Genomic DNA, 14,854 nt, shown 5'->3' with positions numbered 1-14,854 from the left:
GGCAACACACACAACATGGCACAACACAGCAGGCAAACAATTGCAAAGATGAGCTAATTGTATATATAAGACATGCAAAATATTAATCAGATAAAACACACATCCTATACATGTTATATTCTAGACTTGACTCGTCTGGACTTAGAATGAAAGACGAGCTATGGCAAGTCTTGCACCCGTGGTGACTTATGAAACTTGGGTTCTCCACCGAGGTTAGCCTGTTTCGCGCCTTGAAGCATACTGGGAGCCCTCGAGACTAAGACCTCCTGCTGCTCCTCACCACATGGTTCAATCTCTCTAGATGAGCTTGATTGACCATTGGAGCGTCAAGATGACCCCCAAGACTGAGCTTCCCATACTCTCATTCCAAACACTAAGAATCTCACCAAGAAATTCCGTACTTTGAAACTTGAATTACCAACTTGAATCACACTCCATCCACTCTGTACTCAAACACTTTTAACACCAATCAATATACATGTTATAATACAGTACTGTAAACATCAAATCATGCCTTACAATCCATCAACATTCACTCAAAGCAAATTAACATAAAAGGAATTTACGTAATACTCACACAATTATAAGAACTTTATTAGACCTATGTCCAGTGAATACGATAACAATATTAATTCTTAATTCCATGTTAATTTACAATAAAAAAAACATGCATCAGATTTAATAAATATAACCATTTAATTTACCAATGAAACAATGCACATGAATAATGGTATTTATAAAAAAAGAAACGTTGTCAAATCAACATTCATTGCATACCATAATATTTATGCACTGGACAAGCCACAATAAACTATGGACAAGCCACAATAAACTATATTACTATGCATTAGGATAATTAATATCAACCGTGCATTTGCTATTACATATTGATAATGTGTAATGGGTCAGCTTTCATAAACTATTAATTAAACCTTATACAATCACACATAAACTATTAAGAATTCAACAATGAAATTAAACCTAAAAGATAAAATCATCTTTAAACTACAACCATCTCCAAATCAAAATTATTATTACAGTAAACCATCTTTATATATTCCTACTGCATATGTAAATTTATTTTGATTCCAGACGCTAGCTTATACAATTCCTGCGTCAGTTTTTCTAAACTAAAATTCCATAAAATTAAACATTAAAACAGGGTCATATACTAAACCAACAAAACATAATTATATAATTCTTTTTATCCACCAATGTCAATCCAAATTTATTTATAAAAACAACATGCATTTCAACATATCTAAACTACACCGAATAAAATAAAATAAAAATAACAACCAAAATATAATATACGGCTTCCACCACATATCATGGACAAAGCAACAGAACTAAATCATCACCACGACCATAAACGACTCATAACGAAAATAGAACTTCGCATTGTACACACCCCTCAATCAATCAAGGGTACCTTTCAATATCATGAAAAACCAGAAAATAATTATATAAATTGGTCAAGGTATGGAATGTCACATAAAGCAATCATATGAATAATTTTCCCGTATGCCCATTCCCATAATTTACAAAATCATAAATAAACACAACAACAAAACAATGTTAACTCCCTTACCTTTTGGTTACACAGAACAATTCACAAGACCTCAAGACAGTAAGTAGAGACAAGATCAACCGGACCTATAATCACCAAAATGGTGATGAAATCATCTCTTAGAGCTAGAGTATAATAGGAATTAGAAAAGGGAGGGTTTTAACTGCATGAAATCAATAAAACCCCAAATCTTAGGTTTCGAAAATAACGGAGGAAACAGGAAAATCACTTACTGGAATGGAAGGAGACGAAGAAACTAATCGGTTCAAAGTGAAGCCCTTGTTGTCGTGAACGCTTAGGCACCTTGAAACTAGAAATTTAACGGTTCAACATAATGTTATTTTAGAGAGAAGACAGAAAACCTTTTAGGGAAAAAGGTTTTTTTAGAGAGAGAAAGGAAAAATGTCTAATGAACTTGGATTTCTGAAAAGTCTCTTCTAAGGCTAAGGTATCCTTAGTCTATGAGCCTAACTGCCTTAACATAAGACCCAATAGCCTTATTTATTTCAGGCCCTTACATATAATAATAAGTTGAATTATAAAAATTCAATTTAAAACCAGAAAAACAAATTTATATAACTTTTTTATAAATATTTATTTTTGTCACTTAATTTTTTTTTATTTTGTTGAATTTAAACACATACTTCAATTCTTGTCATGGTTGATTTTCATAAGGAGTATAATTTTGAGCTTGACGATAAAATCTGAGCAACGTTAAGAAAACACTACAATAAAATAAAAGACATTACAAGTGAAAACAAAGTAGCTTTGATATTATACTAAAATAGTTTTGATCCATAACTCAAATAAAATGAAGAAAGAAAATACAAAGAAGAGAAACAATCATTACAAAAAAAATTTAAATCATGGATGAAATTTTTTCGACAAAAATAAATTCGTCGATAAATTTAAATTATTGATTGATTTTACTAAAAATTTTTAAAATTTGAATTATCGATAAATTTTATCGATAGATTCATTACCGACTGAAAAAAATTGTCGCTAAAATTAGTTAGTAATGTTTATTACATCTACGGATAGAGTTCATCAGTAAATCTGTCAATAATGTATATTTAACTTACCAACGAGAAAATTCATAGATAAAATTCATCGGTAAAAGGAGCGGGAATTTTTCCGCCCATTTTTCCTCTTTGTCTATAAGATAGAGACGTTATTTATTTTTTTCTCTCTTGCAAGTGTTCATCCCTTTGCGAGAGGTAGCTATAAAGTGTTCTCCTTCTCCTATTTCCAGAGCTCAAACCATTGCAACTACAAATCAAGACCACCTTCATCTTCGTTCAGCAAGGTTATCGCTCTGTTTAGTCAGGTCGCCTCCATCTTCGTTCAGTCAGGCCGCCTCTATTCTTCCACTTTCACGAAATGATGGAACCAAGCATTGCCACCATTACACATTGTCACTACCACACATTGCCACCATCGCACATTGTCACTACCACACATTGCCACCACCGCACAATGTTGTCATTGTTTGCTCTAAGTTTGGCCAAAACCAAAGTTTATCATCGCCTTTAATGTGTTCATTCTTCTGGATTGGTAAAAAAAAGAAAAAAGAAAATGAAAGAGTGCAGAACAAGAAGAAGAGCGGAGGAAGAAGATGAACTATATCGCGATATTTATCGAAAAAATTTTCCGTCGGTAATTACTAATGAATTTTTGCATCGATAATTATCAAAACACTTACAGATGGATTTTTTTCGTCGATCATTACCAATGGAACTAACGTGGGAAATATTTGTATTAATTACTGAAGAAAAACAAATTCATCTACAAAATTTAGCGACAATAGTTTTACCGATGAATTTTTACTATTAGTAAACTGTCGATAATTTTAATTTACATACGTATTTTATGCATTAACAACGAATTTTAACCGTCGATAATATAAATTTTTCTTGTAATGAAAACTTCTCTTTATTGATTATTTAAAAATGAAAATTTATAAAAATAAAATTACTCACAAAAAAGATATGTAAATATGTAAAAAAAGTAAAAAATAAAAAAGCTCATTAAAATCAATAAGCAAGCTTGACAAACTTAGCTTTAGATCACTAGTAAAAAAAAATTCTAATGCGCCATATAGGTTTCGGTTTTATCAAAACCGAAGCACATAACAACGCGGTTACATTTTTGTAATAATAGCGAATTTTTATGCCTTGGTTCCATGGCACCTGAGGCCAAAAGACTATTTTACCTCGGTTATAAAGGCAATCGAGGCATAAAAGTCTGCCAAATCTATCTGCTTTCTGCTAGTCAGACCTTTCATCTGATACACCTTTTCTGGAAACGCCTATTGCCTCGGTTGAGAGGGGGGCCGAGGCTTAAAAGCCTGGAAAATCCACTACAACCACGGATATACTGAGATGATCAGTATTGGACCTATTGCCTCGATTTTGTAAATAACTGAGGTAGTATGTCATGTTCCAGCCACGCCAGTTCTGCTTTTTTAAACATTGGAAGCAGTTTAATCAACCATTGTTGCTTCAGGTCCTTGAGAGTCGTTGTCAAAAGGGTTATAGGCTTCGATTGACAGTACAACTGAGGCATATAAGTTGAAAATAATTTCAGAAGTGCCATTTACTTTTCTTTTCTCTGAGCACCTTAGGCATCGGGTGGACTATTAACTGAGGCAGTAAGGGGTGTATTGCCTCGGTTATTGGTTGAACCAAGGTAGTATCACTTGGTTAACTTCAGCCCATAAAAAATTATAACCTATGTTGTTCATTCTCTTTTTCGCGGCCTCGCGTTCTTTTGCTTCCTCCGTCATTCTTCTTTTTCTTTCTTGCATTCTCCTTCTTCTTACTTGCGCAAGAGTCGTTCTTCATCTTCCTTGAGGCCATTGCTACTTCGTCTTCCTCGCGGGCCATTGCCATTGTCGCTACGTTTTCCTTGCGGGCCATTGTCGCCACCTCGCGGGCCATTGTTGTCGCTTCTCGCCTCTGCCTCGTCATTGCTGCCAACATCTTCGTCATCGTTCATGCGCATCCGTCTCCGCCTCACTCATGGCGCCTCTTCCTCTATCGTCGCGCCTCTATTGTGGCAACCATGGTTCTCCTCCTACCCGTGGTAAGCTGTATTTGTTGCCACCATTTTATTTTATTTTTTCACTTTCAAATTGATTATAGTAGCAATGTTAGTGTTTGTTGATGATAATTCATGGAAGGGCAGATAGAGAGTTTAGCTAAATGTTTATGTTAAATTACTTGATAATGTAAATTGATTGATAACGTAAACTGATATATATTTTTGGTTTATTATTGGGATGGTGAAGTAGTTTGTGTGTTGTGTAAGTGGGAAACACATGGATGAAATTTAGGTTGCATGTTGGCATAGATGATTTTCATGTGTTGAAATTTTAAATTAAGTTAATGTAATTGTTAAATAAATAACTTTTGTGTGATGTTTGAAAACATGGATATTTTGTTTTGGATTCTAAATTATATATGATGTCTTGGTGTACAATGTGAATTTTCTCATCATGATGGCTTGGTGTACAATGAATAAGTTAAACTTCAAATTTGTCATATAGCAGATAAGAAATGAAAAAAAAAATATGATTTTGAATATATACAATGATGATAGAAAGTTGATGATTAAATTAAATGGTGGGGATTTAATTAGAGATATATAAATTAGGGGAGTGGAAATTTGAATTGTTTGTATTAAATTGGTTGGTTTAGTGATGAAATAAACTTTAGGAATCATGATAGTAATTAATATGTTGTTTGTTTTTGTCCAGATATTGTATAGTTGACCGACTTCTTAAACGTGGATATTCTCCATAGTTGACCGGCTTTCACACTCCCAGATTTCTATTCTTAAAATTTTCTCTTATGCTTGAATATATTATTTTCTTGAATATATTTTAGGTTGCATATGTAATTATTTGTTTGGTTGAATATATTGTTGCTTTGAATTAGCCTTAGTTTCCCATTTGAGATTCAATACAAAAATTATTTACTATCTCCAAATTTTTTTAAACAAATGTACTTTTTAGAGATGAATAGAGAGGAGATGGTACGTTTAATTTACAAGTTTTGAATTTTGAATTGTCCGGTTGTACAGTTTAAGAAGAGTAATAATTTTTTCATAGTTTGTTAATACATATCAATTTTAATATGCATTTCTTAAATTACATGAAATTTTGCAGTTGTGTTTTGTATTGATCTTCCGGTGCATATTTGATTGTGATTTATAATCACTTTCATTTCATGTAAGCTGAAGAGCAATGCGAAATGCTAGCAAAATTTCGTGAAATTTTAGGTATGTTGTTTAAAATTTATATGTTTAATAAACTAAACAAAAGTGAATATTCTTGAATGGGATAGGGTCACACCTTGAATACAAACACGATCAAAGTGATCATTCAAGATTATTGAAATTGTGACAGATATAAGGCTGAGCCACCTCATTCGCCATGGGATGAAGTCCCTACTTCTAGACGGACGAGAGGAGCGACGAGGTTACGACAACTTATACTTAGAAGAAATGCAGGTGAGAGGACACCTGTCATTATTGACGTGGTCACTGGAGTTGCATCTGGCCCAGATGCAAATGTATTTAGGTCTTACCTTGGAGTACTAGCACGTGATTGTATCTCTATACTTACTTCATCCTTTAACCATGTATATGAGGCTAATCAGAATCTTATATAGCAAGATCTATTGGTAAGTTAAACAATATTGCTCCAAATTCTAGATTCATTATATTGATAAATTTGTATTGAGATAAGGTTATTACTTTCTTTGTTGCAGATGACATTTGATATGTCAAATGACTTCAGCCTAAGGAGTAGGCGTTTCTCTGCAATTGCAGAAAGATTTCGGAGGTTTAAGACAAAATTGACATCCAGATATATATTTGGGCCAAACAGTAATGAAACTCCATGTTCTAAATATTCTGCAATTGACGAAGAAACATGGCATCAGTTTGTAAAGCTTAGGACATCCGAGACGTGACAGGTAAGTGTAGTTAAAAATCATTCAATTCATCATTCATAATTTTATATCATAACAATTGTTTCATTTTGTCACAGGAAACAAGGTCAAAAGCATAGGGTATAAGTGCTAAGAATAAAAATTCACACCTACTGTCTCGTGGTGGATACATGGAGCTTGAGGAAAAAATAATGAAGTAGAAGTTAGATAATAGACTTCCTTATTCTGAGGGCGGTGACCCTCCTTCTCCTCCTTCACCACCATCTCGTCACAAGAAGTGGAAGTTAACCCGTTTAAGATCATCGGGCTCCTACACTTCCGACACTGCTAGAGAGATATCTAAAAGAATTGTAAGATGTCATTTATCATATTTTTACAAAATTTTTATTATATATATTACATAGATCTTTCAAATAATTATGAAGTTTTCTTATGTTACAGGACTCCTTGGTTTAGCAAAGCTCCCAATGTCAATTCACACAAGAAGGTCGTCAGGATATTCTTTCCATAACTATTGGACGACCTAAGCACCCAAGATGGGTGCGTGTTGTTGGGATTGACATAGGCATACGACAGATCTTTGGGTCTTCCTCGCATCCATCTTCATACGGATTAACTAAAGAGTATGAGCAAAAGTCGAAGGAGGACATAAGAAAAGAAATTACGCAGTAGATCACAAAGAAGGTCCGGGCAGAGTTGTATGATGAAGTTGCTGAAATGGTTGCATACCAGTTCCAGCAGCGTTATGAGGATTATGGCAATTGTCCTCCGCCATCTCCTATAACGGAACATGCTATGCCCCCTACAGGTAAACTTAATAATCATTTTTGTTTATTAATTTACTTTTTGTATAACCTAACATTTAATTTGACATGTAGAAGCGGCAAAGGAAGTTGCTCAACTGTCGGTGCCCAAGGGGACGACATGGACGACACTCGTCCATATTAGCTATATATTTTCTCTCCTACCGGGACCATGCTAGTGGCTCGTGACACAGTCTATGAGACAACCACTGTAGTGCATGGTGTACAACTAGCAGAAGATGAGGTCAAGTTCATGGTGGATGAAATTGTCCTACCAGATGACCTTGTTCTTGTGCCTACAAATGAGTTTTTCACTGTGCAAGAGGCATTTAAGTCCTTCGTCACCTAGCGTAGACATTTGGTTGGTGATGTATCTGACCCCCCGTTAAACACTCCTAGTATATACTTCTAAGTTTTAATATTTACTTCTTATTGACGTCATAACATAACCATTTTTTCATGTAACAGCAGACAGGTCAAGAGGGAAGTCCTACACCGAATAAGACTCATTTATCTGAGGACAACCCTCTTGGTGCGTTAGACGAGCTTGCTAACACCATTTCATATGCGTTGATGATTGTACAATGGGATTCTACTACATTTGGAAGAGAACCTCAGATCCCATTGTACTTGCATCAGCAAGATGTTAGGGAGCTTGCGTCGAGGAGAGGAGAAATTAATATTGCACTCATTCAGTTGTGGATAATGTAAGTTTATGAGAACTTTTTTATATAATTCATTTTTATCAAGTTACTTATATCAGATCATTTCTTCATTTCAGGTATATGTTTGATGTCAATAACAAGAAGGGGTTCAATGATATATATAGGTTCATTGACCCCTCTATCACTCATGAAAGAAATAAATTTGATGGTATCCAAACATACATCACCACCTGCTTTGCAATAGGGAAGGAGATATATTTTGTCCCTTATATACTTTGGTAAGTGAAGTTTGTTAACTTTAAAGTTTCATTTATTAATTTTGGTATATGACAATTAAGTTATTTCCAATTTCAAGCGTCATTGGCAGCTACTACGTCATGTATTGGATGATGACCACCATTGATGCACATTATACCAGTGGATGGCAAATGGTAATATTTAGGTTTGAATTTTATTTTTTCTATAGTTTAGATTTCATATACACTAATTGAAATCATTGTGTTTTATGCAGAGATTCAATATGACTACTCCAATTCCAAAGAAGTCACTTAAACTCATGAGGAAAACATTAGCTAAATATGTAATTCAATTATATAATAATATGTAGTAGATATTAGGATATAGTAAGTTCTAAGTTTATGCTTCTAAGTTGTTTTATGTTTTTGTACATTATTATTAGTTTAACTTTGTACATTGCATTGATTTATGCTTCAAAGTTGATTTATGATTACATTGGATTAACTTATGCTTCTAAGAAGTTGATTTATGATTACATTGAATGTATTTATGTTTTAATATAATTTTTATTCAAAATATATGCTTTTGGGTTGTTCTGGCTATAAAATTATATGTAGGTCTGTTTCTGCAGTTGGGAATGTTGCAGAAACATACTTGCTCTTAAAAAAAACAGGGAAATATGTCTTGATTGTAACCATAACTGAGGCAGAAAACCCCCCTATGGCATCGGTTCAACTCCAACCGAGGCATCGCTAGTGCAAAAACGCTGTTTAACGTCGGTTAATTTGGGCTTTTAACGTCACTTTCAAAACCGACGTCTATACGGGTGACGTCTACAGGACGTCGAAATTCGTCAGAACCGACGTCCATATAAACGTCGGTTAACGATATCCATCGACATCTATATAAACGTCTGCTTATACTCACACCGACATCTAATTACTCTATATAGATGTTCACCTATGATTAAACCGACGTCAACATGAATATATAAAGAGGTTTAAAATGACATTAACCGACGTCTGTATTGTTATAGACGTCGGACATGGCTTTAACCGACGTCTAACAACGACTTTGTGTTTTAGTGCAGCTTTGATCCAGGCTTTCGGTAGCATTGTGTAACACTCTCCTCTCGCTAGTTTCCCCACAAAAAAAGCTTGCGTCTTTTGAATCTTCTAGTGCTTTCAACCCAAAACCGAACATGGGTCCATGGCTACTTCCAATTATTCAACCGCAACAGAAAAAAATTACGGTATCGAGAAGTAGACAAGGACCCAAGTTCCATTTTGGGTCGAAAGAACTAGAAAACTCAAAAGATCGCCACTCTTTTAGTGAGGAAACCAGCAAAGGGAGAATGTTGCACTATGTTACCCAAAGAGTGGATCAAAACTACACTAAAACACAACACAAAAAAGGCCAATTTTAATTAGTTGAACGACAAGATAATTGATAAAAAAACTAAAGAAAGTTTAAACGGTAAGCATAAGAAAAACCACACACCTGGGATGAAGAGAGAAAAAGGAGAGGACGAAGACAATGACGTTATGAGAAAATACAATGCAATGCCGGAAGAGATAAAAAGAAGAGGTGCGCAAGGGAGTAAAAGAAGAGGAGAAGCGGAGAAAAAGGAGAAGAGATGAAGATGCGATCAGAAACTGAGTGGTTAGAAGGGTCTGCGGTTTATTTAAAATGAAATTGGGCGTCGGTTGCGCCAGAAAGCGACGTCTATAGACGTCGGTGTTTCAGGGGATCCGGCGTCTAGGAAGTTGAAAAGATTGACGTTTTGGTTTCCTGTCAGGGTAGTTGACGTCGGTGCCCCTCACAACCGACGTCTATAACCCTCGAATTTGGTGAAAATACAGGAACCTTGACGTCGGTGCCCCTCAGAACCGACGTCTACATTGAAGAATTTGTCTTCCCGCCTTCCAGACAAGCCTTAGACGTCGGCATTTGACTATGTGACGTCTAATTGCCTGGGGAATTAGGTTAACATCATTAATTGTAGCCTAGTCGACATCGCTTTTTCACGGGATCCGACGTCTATTCGACGTTTAAAGCTGAACCGGTTGATGTTCGATTTCCTGTCAGTGACGTAGACGTCGATGCCCTTTCTAGTCGACGTCTAAGCTCCTGGGAATTTGATGGGCAGCATTAATTGCAGCCTAGTAGACGTCGGTCCCCTGAAAATCCGACGTCAATGGATTGTCTTATCACATACCTCAGGCAATTGGACGTCAGGTTGCGACAGGTGCGACGTCTATGATGTCATAGACGTCGCCTGACATCGAAACTGACGTCTAGTTTTCCAATTTATTTACGATAATGCCATCGTGAAGCAGTAGACGTCAGATTTTCACGGAACCGACGTCTAAGGAGTGACGTTAAACCGCGTTTTTGCACTAGTGCATAAAGGCTGGCCAAAGAAAAAAAAATAAAAAAGACCCTACTGCCTCGGTTTAGGTCCTAACCGAGACAGTAGAGGCGGACATACTGTCTCTTTCTGAACCGAGGCATTAAGTGCTGCGAAAAAAAATAAAAAAAAAACGAAAAACTTATTGCATCAGTTCCCTTTGAACCGAGGTGAAATCCTATACCTTTTTTCCTCGGTTGTGAACCGAGGCATAAAAATGTAGACTTGCCTCATCTGTATATGCTTCAGTTCAAGAACTAATACCTGTGGACGAAAATAACCGTTGTCATTTCTCCTAACTACACTAGTGGATATTAAAAAGAATGGCTGATATTGCCATTTATTAACAGTGGAGCTTATGATTATTGAAGGAATGCATTATTTGGTTACAACATAATCTTAATCTTAGGAGCAACAACAACTGGCTCCCCTTGTTAGCGGAAATGGAACGCATGTGCCTGAGTCATACCCTAAGAATTTGCAGTGACCATTGCAATCAGGAAACAGAGTGCATGTTCCATGGCAGATTTGTTTGCTGCTCATCACTCCTACGTTTCATGGGTTATTCAAAATTCATATTACCAAAAAATTATCAAAACCAAAAGTACATGCACGTGAAAATTTAATATTCAAGAAATCATTGAGAATGTTCAATAAAATTATTAGATTATCAATTTTACATACAATTTATTTATTAATTATGGTATTATTAAATCTAATATGTTCGTCACATTCTGTAAAAATATATAAGATCAATTTGCCAACAAAAGTCTAAAACATATTGGCAATATATGTTCTAAAATATAATTTGTACATACCAGATGAAATTACGACAATCATTGTAACTGCAAGGAGAACTTTTAGCAAAATCGAGATCAGTGAATAACGAGACATTCTTATAATCTTTCTGGTTTTTGCTTAATACTTTGTATGATCTCTCTGTCTCTGTACATTTGTCTTTATATACATGAAATAGAGTTGAACCTATTGAAACGGTCAACTTGAAACTTTATTTATATAACTTCTTACATATATTTAATAAAAATAAACTCATTTCAGAAATATTAATGTATGAATTTTAAATATTAATTAATTGAAAACAAGAATTTGACAAATCTTATTAATTTTTTAATTCAATTTATCTTTTGAAAGGTTCAATATATATCTTATAACGTGTTATTAATAATCGTTTTCTTGAGTATTAATTTGTAAGCTCTAAATATTAATTATAAAACAAAAATTTAAATAAATCTTATTAATTTTGTAAAAGTCAATGTTTCCTTTGAAAGAGGTTCAAAATTATCTTTTAAAATGTTGCCATTAATAAAGGTTTACGTGTAACTATATGTTGATATCTATAATATTAATGTGCAAAATCTAAATATTAATTGAAAAATAAAAATTTTACACGACTCTTACTAACATTTAAAAGTCAATCCTTTGAAAGGTTTATGGTATTGGTATATTTTAGAATGTTGCCATTAATGAAGACTCACGTGTAATTATGCAAAATAAATTAATATCTAGATTATTGATGTGTAAAATTTACATGTTTTTTAACTTTTTAAAACTCAATGAATCATTTGAAAGACTTTTCAAGAATAATAATGTGAAAGACAAGTTTCATTTTAATATTTACAAATATAAAATTGGTGCAGAAGTTCCATTTACTTCACTACTCCGGTGCACAAATTCCTCGAACTCGATATTCCATACAATGTCTGGATGATCAAGTCAAAGTGGTCGGTCAATATATGTTTATATGTTTTACACATGTTGTATGAGTATCTTAGTTGATTGTTTGAATTGTATTCCCACATGAATATTAAATTACACTAGCTTACCCTTGTTTTTCTATGGTATGTCTTTATATATTGTTTTCTCTTTTACAATGATCACCTTAATGGTATGAGTTTAGGGATACAATCTTTCAGTTGTTGCAGTGGGAGAATGAGAGTGATGTCTATAGTTTAGGTTGAACCTTTATTTTTCATGTGAAAAAATTTGGTCATAATTAATTTGTAGCTCTTTTTATATCATTATCCATGTAATGTTTCATTTTAGTAATTTTATATTATTAAATTAGGATGTTACAATTATACAACCAATATAACATGTTTTATGTACAATATTTTCAAAAAAAAATATAGTATTATTAACTGTCGAAATCTATTCATAATCATAAAAGTTTTTCAGTAAAGCAAAATTAATCACAATAAAACAAAAATCGAATCGTAATTATTGACGGTTTAAATATCATGATAATTGTTCTCTTAATAAATATTTATCGATAAATTGACAATTTTTTTCTATCTATAAAATTCATTAATAAATATTGTGATTTTTTCTTTCTTTTTTCTCATCCTTGTTGTTTTTTCTGTTTTTTTCTTTTTCCTCTTTTTCTTTTATTATTACCGTTGTTGTCATCGTAATTGTTGTCACGGTCGTTATGAAATTATGTTTTCATTGAGTATTAAAGATTTACTTGGATGAAATCTCAACAATATTAATAAAAACTAGAATGGAAGTAATGCCCTTTTATCAAATTTTAAACAGAGAGAAAAATATTATTGAAGGAATTGATTGTTTAGATATGAACTAAAAGAATTGTTGAAGATCTTGAGAACAACAACATCTAATTTTCTCTTTAGTTGGAAATGGAACGCATGTCCCTCTCTCGTACCCAACGAACTTGCAGTGAGCATCACAGTCAGGAAACTGAGTGCATGTTCCGCGACAGAACTGTTTGCTGCTAACACCTGCATTTCACGCGTTATTCAAACTTTAAATAACCAACAGTTTAAGAAAATCACTACTCAAAGATCAAACATTGTATCCATGTAAAAGGTATTAATTGCTTTGAAGATTGGTGAGGTTTAAGAAGGCTTACTAAAATCACATGTATAAGAGGGTTTACGGGACAAATAAAAATTTATCATACTCTTCATATGACAGATTTCAGAAACTACGTTAAGATCAATGAGGAGATAAATATATGTTCTTCAATTTACCAGATGAAATTACGAGAACAATTATGGTTGCAAGGAGAATTTTCGTCAAAATCATCAAGATCAGTGAATAATAAGACATTCTTCGAATCTTTTTGATTTTCACTTAATATGTTGTTGATCTATCTACCTGTGTAAATTTTTGTCTGTATATATAAGAATTAAAATTGAACATATTCCAATAGTTAACTTCAAACTATATTTTCATAATAATAGTCTACCAGTATAGTTGAATGTCATTTCTTACATATATTTAAGGAAAAACTTAGATGCTTATCATTTATATCTTTTAGATTGTTGTTATTCGTAATAAATGGATTTGGAAAGTTTGTAACTTTTAAATATCAATTGAATTTTTTGTTTTAAAAGTTAATGTTTCTTTTAAAAGGTCAATGAATCTCTTAGGATTTTGTCATTGACCAAGATTCATGTGTAATTATATAAAATAAGTTTATTTCTGAAATATTAATTATGTTTTAAATATTACTTAAAAAATAGAAGTGTATATTATGTCTTTTATTAATTGTAAGTCCTTTGAAAGATTCAAAGTATATTTTAAAACATTTATTAGTGGTTAATTTGTAATTAGATAAAATAAATTTATTTGTGAATTATTAATAATAAAAAAGAGTAAACATTACTTTTCTATAGATTTCTCGTTGATTTAATACACGATATCATTTTATTGATTTTAACCCAAAAAATAATTTTGGATGATGAAATGGGAACATTATTAATAAAATAAAGGACATAAAAGAGAATGGCTTGTAATTCCTTTTATTTGGAATAGTGGACGAAATTATTAGCGTATTTTGTCACCCGGATCCCGTTATTTTGACACCATAAATTTGACACTCATTTGACACTGCCACGTGTCAACATGCTATTGGCTATTTTTTTTTTTTTAAATTTGGTCTGAAAAATGCAGAGTTTTTCAGAGAGAATGTTTTCCTTTTCTACCCCTGGGCATTTTGAGTTTGAATGTGAAGGATTGGTTCTATCTCAGAATTGGTTTCTCTCTCAGAATTGGTTTCTCTCTCACATTTATCGTCTTCTCCATTAACGCTCACGGACTACTCTTCTCCACAGTCTCGTCGTCTCCATTGCTCTCCACTGCTCTGAAATGGCAAGTTCCGGATTCGAGCATCGCTGGACGAAGGTAAGTTCCTTTATTGTGGGTTTGGGTATTTGGATTTGTGTTTGGGT

The sequence above is a fragment of the Vigna radiata genome, chromosome 8 (genome assembly GCF_000741045.1).
Source record: "Vigna radiata var. radiata cultivar VC1973A chromosome 8, Vradiata_ver6, whole genome shotgun sequence".
Classification (NCBI taxonomy): Eukaryota; Viridiplantae; Streptophyta; class Magnoliopsida; order Fabales; family Fabaceae; genus Vigna; species Vigna radiata.
The sequence above is the reverse complement of the archived record's forward strand: the minus strand, read 5'-3'. Positions refer to the sequence as shown.